Below are 12988 nucleotides of genomic sequence, written 5' to 3'. Positions count from 1 at the left end.
TCTTTGATGTAATAAATACTTCATCATTTTCGAAAAAAACCTTATAATTTTGTTCCGGCAAACAAGAGACAGATATCATATTCCTTTTCTTAGAAGGAATGTAATGAACATTTTAAGCAAATGTATCTATCTCCTATAAATAATTTCATATCTCCCACTGCTTTAGCTGAAACAATCTCCCTGGTCTAAACCTTAAAGATTGTTTCGCCTTTTGTCAGCTGTCTCCAGGAACTTGTTTCCTATTAGAAAGTACAGACATGGTTAGCGGAACCTGAATCAATTATCCAGGTTTTATCGTTTTCCATTAAACATGCTTTGATAACAAGTAAATCATATTCGTCTTGTTTTTCGAATTCTTCATTCATATGTTCAAAAATTTTGATGAATTTGCAACTTCTCCACTATTATCACAATAAAAGGTGACAGGCAGGTGCATATTAGAAACTACTTTCAGATCCAGATCAATTAGGAATTTTCTGAGTCATACTGCTTCTTTTGTTCACTTGCAACTACATATTCAGCTTTTATTATGGAGTCAGCAATACAACTTTGCTTGATGTTTTTCCACACAACTACTCCTTCATTCAGAGTGAACACTGACTTCGAAGTCGATTTCCTAGAATCAATATCGGTTTAGAAGTCAGAATCAGTGTATCTAGTAAGCCATACACGAGCATGTAATTTCTCGTTCCCTGAAGATACTTGAGAATGTTCTTAATAACAGTCCAATGATCATATCCAGGATTGGACTAAAACCTACTGACTATTCCAACTGCATAGCATATATTGGGACGAGTACACAACATTGCATACATCAAGCTCCCTACCATTTATACATATAGAATTCATTTCATATCCTCAATCTCTTAAGGTGTCTTAGGACTTTGTTCTTTAGACAGGTGAACTCCATTTTTGAAAGGCAACGTTCCTTTCTTAGAATTTACATTTTATATTTAGACAACATCTTATCTACAAAAGATGCTTGAGATAGTGCTAATGTTCTATTCTTGTGATTTCAATCTATTTGGATTCTAAGAACATATTGTGCTTCTCCCAAATCTTTCATTTGGAATTGCGTAGCCAGCCATCTCTTAATATCGGCTAGAAATTCTACTTCATTCCTAATAAGTAGAATATCATCAACATACAACACCAGAAAAGCGATAGTTTTGTTAACGATTTTCTTGTAAACACAAGGTTCGTCAACATTTTATTCAAAGTCATAAGATTTGATCGCAGTGTCAAATCTTATATTCCAGGATCTAGATGCTTGTTTCAACCCATAAATGGATCGATTATGTTTTCAAACCTTTTGCTCTTGACCCTATTCAATAAACTCTTCTGGTTGAGACATATAGATACTCTCTTCAAGATAGCCATTCAGAAAGGCTATCTTGACATCCATTTTTCATATTTCATAATCATAAAATGTAGCTATGGACAAGAGTATTCTAATTGACTTTATCATGGCAACCGGAGAGAAAATTTCTTCATAATCTACCCCCTTTTAATGCGTTGTGGTGGAGCAATTGGAACATATATTGCACATCCAAAATTCTCAAATGAAAAATATTTGGCTCATGACCATAAGCTAATTTTAATGGCGAGTACTTATGATAAGCTACTGGCCTAATGTGTACAAGTGATGTTGCATGCAAAATAGCATGTCCTTATGTAGATGAAGGAAGCTTAGCTCTCATAAGTAACAGTCTTGAAATTAATTGCAAACGTTTTATAAATGATTCTGCTAAATCATTTTGTGTATGAACATGAGCTACAAGATGTTCAACATTTATCACAATTGACATACAATAATTATCAAAAGTTTGGGATGTAAATTCTCTAGTATTATCAAGACAAATGATCTTATTGTATAGTCGGAAAATTGTACTCTTAGCTTAATATTTGAGCAAGTAATCTTGCAAATGCAAGATTTCGACTTGATAATAAGCACACATGTGACCATCTACTAAATGGATCTATTAATACCATAAAATATCTAAATGATCCACTTAGTGGGTTAATAGGTCTACATATATCACCATGAATCCATTCTAAAAATGCATATGATTCAGTTCCCACTTTAGCTGATTGTCTAATTATTAATTTGCCTTTAGAGCATCACATGACAATTCATTAAATTGAAAAATCTTCTAGCTCTTCAATGGGTATCCACTTGAATTCTAAAACATTCTTCTTATCATAATAGACCTTAGATGACCAAATCTATCATACCAAATAGCAAATATATATGGATTCATGAGCTTTAAGTTCATTGTTGCATATGTTTCAATTACACGTATATGAGTATAATACAATCCAGAAATAAAATAAGCAACATTATTCTTACTATCAGTCTCAATATGATAACCATTGCAACGTATATCTTTAAAACTTAAAAGATTTCTCTTTGATTGACTAAATAACAATATATTGTCAATTGTAAATTGTGTTCTTCTAGCCAAAATTATAATTGTTTTTCCAAAACCTTTGATCAAGTTTGCAGAACTTGATATTGTATTTACTTTTACTTTCAGTATTGTCAATTTGGAAAAATATTATTTATTTTTAAGTATTGTATATATAGTTGCACTATCTGCTGGACATAAATCTCCTTTACTCATTTTTTAATCACCCAACATATGAAAATGATCCATGTTTTTTCATAACTACAATAAGAAAAACAACATTTAAAATATAAAAAAAGTTACTCAAAAAACATGAATATAGACAAAAGAAAACAACAACATTAAGTCTAGATATTCTCAAAGTAAAAAGAAACACTTGAAGTTCCATCAACTGTGTCAATCTTCTCTTCGGGAGATTCAAAGAAGTCTGCCACATCCAAATTTGTCATATGGGATGGGTCAAATATGTCATTATCCTAATATACAAAATTTTCTTCCACATTTTTCTCTTTTTCCTTCAGGGAGGCTTGATAGAGGTCAACTAAGTGTTTTGACGTACAACAGGTACGTGACCAATGCCCAGTCATTCTGCATCGAAAGCATTTATTTTCAACACTTTTTGAACTCTTATCTTGTGGAGTTTTTTCTTTGTGATCATCATTTTGTGTGGTTCTTTTGAAATTTGAATGATTAGAATGACCACCACGAAAAATAATAATTATTTCTTCCTTTGCCATGGTCACAACTTCGACTATGATTATTAACATTCATAGCATTCACTTCAAGGAATAGTGTTGTTCTAATTGTTGGTCGAGATTCGTGGTTTTTCATCAATAACTAGTTATTTTGTTCGGCCACAAAAAGACATGAAATTCGTTTAGAATATTGTTTGAAACTTTTCTCTCAATATTTCTGTTGCATGAGCATATTCGAGACAAAAAAATGTTGAAAATGTCTGATCTAACATATCAGCATTACTAATTTTCTTTCCGCCTAACAACAATTTTGAACTAATTTTAAATAATGAGAAATTGTAATCACTGATTTAAAATCGTGTAGCCTTAAATGCATCCATTCATAACGAGCTTTAGGAAGAATAACTATTTTTTATGATCTTACCTTTCTTTCAAATTTCTTCACAAGATACGAGGATCTTTTATTGTAAGATACTTCATTTTTAATCTCTGATGGAGATGATAACGAAGGAAAATCATAGCTTTTGTTTTGTCCTAACTAGATGTCGTATTTTCTTATTTAATTGTTTCTCCCAAATTCATAGCATCCAGGTGAATTTTGGCATCGAGCACCCATGACAAATAATTATTTCCATTAATGTCAATGGCTGCGAATTCTAATTTTGTAAGATTTGTCATGGCAACACTATTGCAAAATATTGTATTTATATTAGAAATTTAATATGTACTAAATATGTAAAATAACATTTAATTTATTAATTATAATAAAGAGGGAAAAAACCAACCTACCTTTAAGACTACTTTCAGTGATGGAAGCAATGGAGCTCGTGCTGATAATGTATTGTGAAATTGAGGAGCACAAATGGATATAAAGTAAATATAATATAATAACATATAATAATAAAATAAAATATCTAAAATTAATCTAAAATCTAACTTCTTTATTTACTTCACTCAATTTCTTAAATTTCAATTCATTAGTTAAACTTCTCTATTTTTATGCTTAACATTTATTTATTATTTATTTTTTAAAGATTTTGTAGCTAGATATAATTTTTTTTAAGTATTGAATTGCGAAAAAAGAAATGAGAGTTCTTGACTCGAGATCAAGACACAAACAACCCATAAGTTATATTAGACAATGACAAAAGCATAGAATCAAATCTATCTAACTCTAAAAAAAAATACAACTTAAGGAAACATGTCCCAAGAGAAATAGTCCACATGAATCTCCTTGATAGAAGACTCAAACCACATAGAACAATATATTAACACATCAAATCGAACAATATAAAAAACAACACCATTGACTCAAAGGTTATGCTCATACCAAATGTGATAGATAACAACACTAGGCCACTCTTTAGATTTGTTTTCTACAAGCAATTCTCTATACTAAAATGAAATATCCAATCAAATTTATGTTATTTACATTTTTGACCCTAAGGTTTAGATAAGTACGCTATATAAACTCTATAACCCTAAAGGCGTTTCTGATTTGTAGTCTGAACTATTCTCTCTAATAATAAATGACTCTCCCCTCTACCTATGGATATAGCTGACATACTATTAGTAAACCACATAAATCTTTGTGTCGATTCTCTATTGTTTATGTTTTGTTGCTTATCTTTATCTGTCGATTCTCTATTGAGTGACTATTTCTTCATTACAACAGAGTGATTGTTTTTTCTATTTTAGGTGTTTCTCTTTATTGTTAATCCCAAGATACTGGATTATGGTATACTAGGAACAAAATACTTCGTGTTGGACAATTTGAGAGAGATTTGTAACGTGAGTTTTAGGAGACGTCTTTTGTAATCTTCATAGTAGAACCCACAGTTGTAGAAGACTGGACATAGCCTCGAATTTTGGACGAACCAGTATATTTTTTACGTTATTCTCTTTTTTCCTTCTCTTTATTATTTGCTACTTTATAATCAATTACTTATTTAGCTCTAACCAATGAAGTGAGCGTTTGAGATATAATTTAGTTTATTCCGGAGTTATTATATCTAGAATGAATTCTCAACAATATGTCTTAACCAATTAAGATATGTTTGTCTTTAAAAAAAAAATAAGAGGTGTTCAGGTTGACTAATAAAAAATGCATACATGTAGTATTTATATTGAAATATATAGAGTTTTGTTTTTTAAAACAACTTTTATAGTGACTTTAAGTTCTCTCTTTTAGTTATACACTTGTTGAGGTGGGAAATCTTTACCATGGACTATTAGGATATAGTAATTAGTGTCCTTAACCAAAGTATTGATGAAGATTGAGTAATGGAGAGAATATATGTCAAAGATTGCAATGAAAGTTGGAGCACAAAGTTTCAAAGACAACATATAGTACATATCACATAGAGTGAAATAATTATGATGCAACAACTCAAATGATTTCTTGTACTTGGCTTATTGGCTACCCATCCCTTCCTCTTGCATCTTCTCTTCTTCTTCTCTCCAATTTTCATCATATCACTTTCTTCTAAACTCAAAATTTTCATCTCTAAATTAATAACAAAACAACAAACAACAAAGAAACTTGAGATTGAATTGAATATTTTGCCATTTGAGCTCATAAAAAGTCAACAAGAAAGAAAGAAAGGCCTAGCTTGGGACCATAATCTTATGGGGAAACCTACTCATTAGTTGAAATGGGTCTTTGCCTTTCTCTTTACTCCATAGGAAATATTTATCTTGGGGTTAAATTCTTTTTGGTGTAGGCTTTTCTATTTTAGCCAAAATGGGGTTGAAATATTTAAAGAAACCAAAAGGGATGAAATCAAAATGCAACTTGTTTTTGTTTTTTGATTGCAATATAAGAGATAGAGAAAAGCAAATGAGTCAAAAAAAAGAGAGCCTAGAGGATGTTGATGATATAAGGCTTTTTTACTTTTAGGTGAGAAGCAAAGTTTGAGGTATATATTGCTGAAATTAGAAGCTATGAGTTCCCAAAATTTCCAAGGACAGCCTGGAGAATAATAATTTCCATAGTTTCTATTTGGAAATATCATAACTTTTTCTCTAAACATTATTGCTAAAAGAATATCCAACTTCTTGAATTGTTTGAGGGCTAAAGAAAGAGTACTAAGAGGTTAACTTTTGAATTTGAATGATTCTGCTTTTAGACTATAATGACAATTTTGGAATGAAGATTTCAACATCTTTAAATTCTAAAATCATATCAATTTAAATTTTTACATTTAGTGGTGATATATCATGTGGTAGGAGGCCGTTTTGTATTGGAATCCATATAATATGTTACTTCCTTTCCGATTAAGGTTTATTTGATTTCCACTTCTTCGACCTCTACAAATTTTCAAACTCACAAATAAATTAATGTTAAACTGCTTAAATCTTTAGGGTTCCCATTAAATTCTAATTAACTAAGAATGAGTTTTTATCCATTAATTTTATATTCGATTAAAAATCTAGGACCTTAATTAATTAGATCACATAATAGAGTACAATCTAATAAAAATAACTCATTGTGATAAAATATTAACCCATATATCTAATTCATACTTTAATTATACGTATTATTATTTAAATACGTCAAACATATTTTGGTCATTCAATTTTATCCTCACGTCTTCAATTAAAAATATAGATTAAATCAAGGGTTCACGGAAAAGGTTGAATCCAAGGAAATGAAACGTGACTTCTTAACTCCTTTATATGTGTAACTTTTCAATCATTGATCCTAAAAAATGAAATTTGCAATTACGTAAGTAAAGTAGTGTGAAAATGAACAAATATTATTGGAGTGAACAGAATCTTAAACAAGTGTCCTTGGATTATAAAGACCAGACAGGTTTGAAAATATTGTATGGGAAAAGAAAATAACAGTTATTTTATAAGTTTAGTCGGTGGATTTTGAAATTTGTGTCGCTTTGGTTTAAATCCTTGTTTTACACTTTAATTTTGTGTCCATGTCTAGTAAATGAAACTTTTATTTTAATATTGCAATTAGAACTTTTATTTAGTGAAATATGGTATTTATAAAAGTATTTAGAGATTTACTGTAGTTTGGCAAACTTTGTTAGAAACTCAAGGAAAGTCAGAAAAAGAAAAGAAAAAAAAAAAAAAAAAGTTGTCAAATTTTCAAAACTCGACCTACATAGGTCGAGACTTCAACGTTCGACAAAACTATTCAACTCTCAACCTGCTAATCTCTAACTGCCTGCCGGAATCTCTGACCACTTGCCCACCTCGAGACTTGAATCGACTTGCTCACCTCAGCAGTGTTTAATCCTTTCATCGGTAACTTTTAATTCTTCACTTGTCTGTGGGTTGAGTTTTCAACACTCGATCTTACCTATTTTAAGACCCTACCACCCACTTCTCAATTCACTCTTCTCATATCGATCTTCTTCCCTCTTTTTTCCTCATATTACTCTCTGCTTCTACCTCTCTATGTGTCATATAGTTCTCTGCCCCTCTCTTCTTCTCTTTCAAATTTTACGTCTCGCAAATTATGTTCTCCCTTTTTTACTACAAGAATTTGGTTGAATCCTAACGGTCGCGGGCGTTGGGATAAGTAAAAAAATGTCGTCGAGGTAACCTTTTCCAACGGCAAAGAAGTCGTCGGCAACACCGTCAAAGTACCGTCGTCGGGGAAACCTTTCCTTACGATTGGGAAGCTCTGCCATAGGGAAAAAGAATTATCTCGACAAATAAGAATGAGGCCTTTCCCTGACCCTAAAGGAAGCCGTAAGGAAAAAGGAACAACGCTCGACGGTCGGTCATCGGATTTTATAGGTCAACCCGACTCCCGACTGTCAGGATTTAAACTTTCACTCGATGGCAGAGCATCGGCATTTATAGATAAGCCCGACAGTCTTCTGAATCGTCGGGATTAGTTTTTATCTCGACGATGTTTTTCGCCGTCGAGCTTGTCAATTTTGGTCGACTGTGATGTAGACCATCGGGATATCTTTAACTCCCGACGATTAGTGACCGCCAGGCAATGTCTTTATACCGACGGTGCATAGAGACCATCGGGATATCTTTAAATCCAAACGTTATGTAGTCACCATCAGGAGTTCGTTGCCCGACTCCTTGCCGTCGGGAATTCTTGAAATAAATAAATAAACAGATTTAAATACCTCTTTAAATCTGTTTATGTTTTTTTTTTCCAAATGTCATACCTGTTTCAATCTTATAATATTAATCAACTAAATTAAGATTTCCAAAATGAAGTAAATATCCATAATAGATTAATAATATATTTAAAACACGTTTGAATGTACAACCTTAATCCACGAGTTCTAACATCCACAATTATACGATAATAATGTAAAACTTAAATACGCTTCTTGCTAGAGATGTATCTTCAACAAAAATCTCCAAATACCTACAAAATACAAATTTAAATAAGTTTAATGCTCAATAATATACCAATCTCAACTAAACAAACTAAGTTACCTCAATCATAACAAACCTATAAACCAAGAACTCAATCATAAACAAACCAACAAACCAACTCAATCATAACTTAAACTTAGCATACTTGTACTTAAAATAGATATGCAATCAACTGAAATAAACTAACTTACACAATCAACTGAAACACCCCCCACCCCCCAAAATTATTCTCAATGGTAATAAACAAACTAACTTACACAATCAACTTAAACAAACTAACTTATACAATAAAAAGAACTAACTAAAACAAATTAACTAACACAATCAAACTAACTTACACAATCAACTGAAACATCCTCTCCCCCCATTCCCAAACTTATTCTTAATCGTAATATATAAACCATCTGAACACCTATACGTTTATGTTGTTACCATAACTGCAGGATAGCAACACATACACAATCATCTAATTTAGCATAAAACAAAATTCAAACTCAACTTCAGGATAACAATATTAACTATACTTTACAGATTCAACATTAACTAACTATAAAATTTTATGTGGAATCTTTTTTACTTTTTCTAGATTCAACTTTGTACCGAGATTCACTACATATTGGACACTATTCCAAATCAACAAATTCTTTCCAATATATGATGCAATCGTATTTGCAAGCATGAATACACTCATAACCAAGTCCTAAGTCACGTAATTTTCTTATAGCTTCATAAAATGAACTAGGTATAAATGCTCCAACGGGAAATGCTTCTTTTAACAATTCAAGTAACAAATCAAACGATTTGTTAGTCCAACCGCTAAGAACCATAATATGCATCAACTTCACCAAGAACAACAATGACGAGAAATTTGTACAACCAGGGTACAACTGGTTACGTGCTTCATTCATTAAGTCTTCAAATAAGCTTGAATTATTATCTCTTTCTTGGGCATTGGTCTGCATCTCATCCTCGTTTTCTTCTTCATTTACAGCAGCTATTGGACACTGTTGATCATTTATAATATTCAAAATTTCATTTTCTTCATCTATAACATTCATCTCTGTCGTACTTAATCCATCATCATGTGTCGATTGAGATGTGTGACTATTGTATCCCCTAGACAAGTCGACTGGGTCTCCATGATATATCCATTGATGATAAGATGGAGAAATTCCATTAATGAATAAATGTCGTTCAACTCCATCTATTGGCTCCTACCTAGCGTTCATACATTTTCTACATGGACATCTTGTTTTTCCTGACTTATTAACATGAAATTTTGCAACATCAAGGAATCGATATACTCCTTCTGCATGTTCAGTTGATAACTTGTTCCTAATATTAATCCACTCTTTATCCATTCTTAATAATATATGCGATAAATTGAACAAATATGATTTAGACAATTAGTTATATTAGAACATATAGTTCCAATTTCTAACTTTTAATTTCGTTTCATTTACTTCTTGTTCGTGGTTTTGAATGATTAAAAGTACGTTTAAGTGTGATTTTGAAAATGAAAAAAGTCATTTTAACTATTTTAGAATCACTCCTAAATATATCCTTATTCCTTTTTTGATCCTATACAATTTGCTCTTATAAAAGTAGATCTAAGATTATAAAGGCTTGAGATGTTTGGAGATAGTTTCAAAATGCTAGTTGAAGTCCTAGAGATTGAAGCCAAATTATTGTAAAGAAAACCAAATGATATCCACTCAGATAGAGATTTACAATTGAAGCCAAATTGATGACAAAATCAATGTTAGTGCTATCATTCTTATGATAGTGCTAGCTGAAGTCCTATCATAAGAATTGATAATGTTTAGCTCCATATATGTATGAAGAATAGGTAGTTCAACAACTCAAAAATGACAAAATCAATGTTCAAAGACCTAGACAAAATTATCTAAGATTGTATCATAAAGAATAGAAACATATTGCACTAAATAAACTACAGGAGTAACGGAAGGAGATTCCTCAAACAACAAAATATAGAAATACAAACACAGAAAGAATAAAGAAAGAGAAACTAAAGAATACAGAAAACATCTCTTATTCTCAACGCTAAACTATTCTATAGAGTTAATCGAATCGCCCCATAAACTAACTCGAATATCCTAAGTTATTAGCACAAATTCATTTATTGAGAAATTTAGCAAGAAAAAAACTACCATAGTCCATTGGCTATCTACAGAAACAGAGCAAATCACATGATACGAAATCAAATTGTTCTTTAGCTAACAGAGTACCCTCATTCTATGATCCACAACAAATCTACATTACAATCAACCATCTAATAGACAAAAACTCAACATCCAATTCCAACCAATTTATTTCTACTTAAAAAATCACTAACATCATTACAATTAACCATTTGTTTATGGTGGTACTCAATATCAAGAATACCAAGAACATCAAATAAATAAGTAAAAAAGAGTTACCTTTCCAGCAAGGGGGAAACCGGAGACAACGACAAATGGCTAGAGAACGAACCAACGGGCAAGATGGGGAACCAATGAACAGCAGACCAACGGACGGTCGACAATGGACAATGAGAAGGGAACCACTGCCAGAGGAAACGAACGGACGGTTAGGGAACGAACAGACGGCTACCAGAGGGAACGAATGGACGAGAACGGCTGCTAGAGGGGACAAATGGACAGCGAGAAGGGAATGAATGGCGGAAGACGGCGAGAGGAAGAAGAAAAAGAAGACGAATCGATGAGAGAGGGAAGAAGAAGAATCGGGGATTTAAATCACATTTTTCCTGAGGTTGTCTGCAACCGTCGGGTTATGTGTGACCAATCCTGACGGTCACTTCCAAACCGTCGGCCAAACTTACCAAGCCCAATGATTTTCTGACACGACCGTCGATAGAAAATCACCAATTCCTAAAAAAAAATTAGAATCCTTGACGGTTGACTGAACACAGTCGAGAATACAATAACGACCGACGATCGCTCAAAACCATTGGACGTAACAGGCACGCGCAACGATTTTTTGACACCACCATCGGGGGAACTTTCCCAAATTCCCAAAAAATTATTTTTATATTTCTTAGAAATCTCGACGGTCGACTAAACACCGTCGAGAGTTCGACATATCCTGACGGTTCTTGTCTCACCGTCGGCCAATGATTCCCCAATTCCCATAAAACCTTTTTAATATTTATTTTAGAACTTAGAATCAAGACGGTTGCATGGATTCTTTGGCCTTTATTATGAAAAGCCGACACTTTCGCGCTTACCATCAGGTGAGCTTAACAAATCAAAATAGATTTTGCACACCGCACCCGACAGTCGAGTAGTAAACATCGGGTTTAAACCAGAATACCCAACGGTGTTTGCTTACCTTCGGGAGAGATTAAAAAGCCCGACGGTCTATTTGTGGACCGTCAGGATTAAATTTTTATCTCAACCCCTTTTCTGGACCATTGGGAGTGGTAGAAACCGCCGACGGTTTTTTGGTCGTCGAGATTAATGTCGTCGAGAATTACCAAAATTCTTGTAATGTTTGCCTTTTTGTATCTCGAATCAACTTTTTCCTTCTTCTTCTCCCAAAAAATTTACTAAATTCTCTTTTTTTCCCACATTCGCCTATCAAATTGTGAGATTTGTACACTCACTCTACTAAATTTTAATTTTTTAATTATAAATTTTGTTACTATTCTTATACTATTATATTTTTTATATATATAGTTTTTATTACTATTTGAGAAACAAAGAACCAAAAAAAAAAAGGTGAAGTTCATTCAACTAAATTCCTAATTTTTTTAATTAAAAATAGGTTATAGATTCATATTCTCATAATATTCTATTTTTTCTTAGTTTTTTTGTCAGATAACAAATAACAAAGAAAATATGGACCATTGTCACTTTGAGGAAAAAAATAGTTAAATCACTATTGAATATAGGAGTTTACTTTTTACTTATTACTAGTGTTTTGTTTTTAATACTTTTTTATATTTATATTATGCTAGATATACCATTTTAATTCCTTATATTATTAGTTTTTGAATATTAATTATATATGATGTTAGTAGATTTATCATGTTAACTTTTTTTAATAGTCTTTGAATTCAATAATATTTATATATTAATGTTAGAAGTTTTTTCCTTATAGTTTAATATTTTTATTTGTATTATATTAGATTTACCATGTTAATGTTTTTTTTTTTTTTTTGTATTTTAAATAATATTAGATTTTGTTAGTATTAGTGTTATTTTTTCTAGTACTAGTGCATTTTAAAAAGTTTAGTTTTTTTTTATACAAATTTTATTATATATTATATTTTTTATAATATTTCTATTGTTTTAGTATTTAAGTTTGATGTTCAAAGTTTTTTTATTGGTTTTTTAACATTTTTAATATTTTTTATATTTTAGTTATATTTTCTGTATTTAAGTTTGATAATTAATAAATAATGAGTTTGTATTGTTTGTTGTTTTTATAATATTCTATTTTTTTTTTTTAGTATTGTTTTTTTTTTTTTTTGTTTAAAAGTTTAGTATTTTTTTT

This window comes from Benincasa hispida, chromosome 2 (genome assembly GCF_009727055.1).
Source record: "Benincasa hispida cultivar B227 chromosome 2, ASM972705v1, whole genome shotgun sequence".
NCBI classification, from domain to species: Eukaryota; Viridiplantae; Streptophyta; class Magnoliopsida; order Cucurbitales; family Cucurbitaceae; genus Benincasa; species Benincasa hispida.
Note: the sequence above shows the minus strand (reverse complement) of the source record.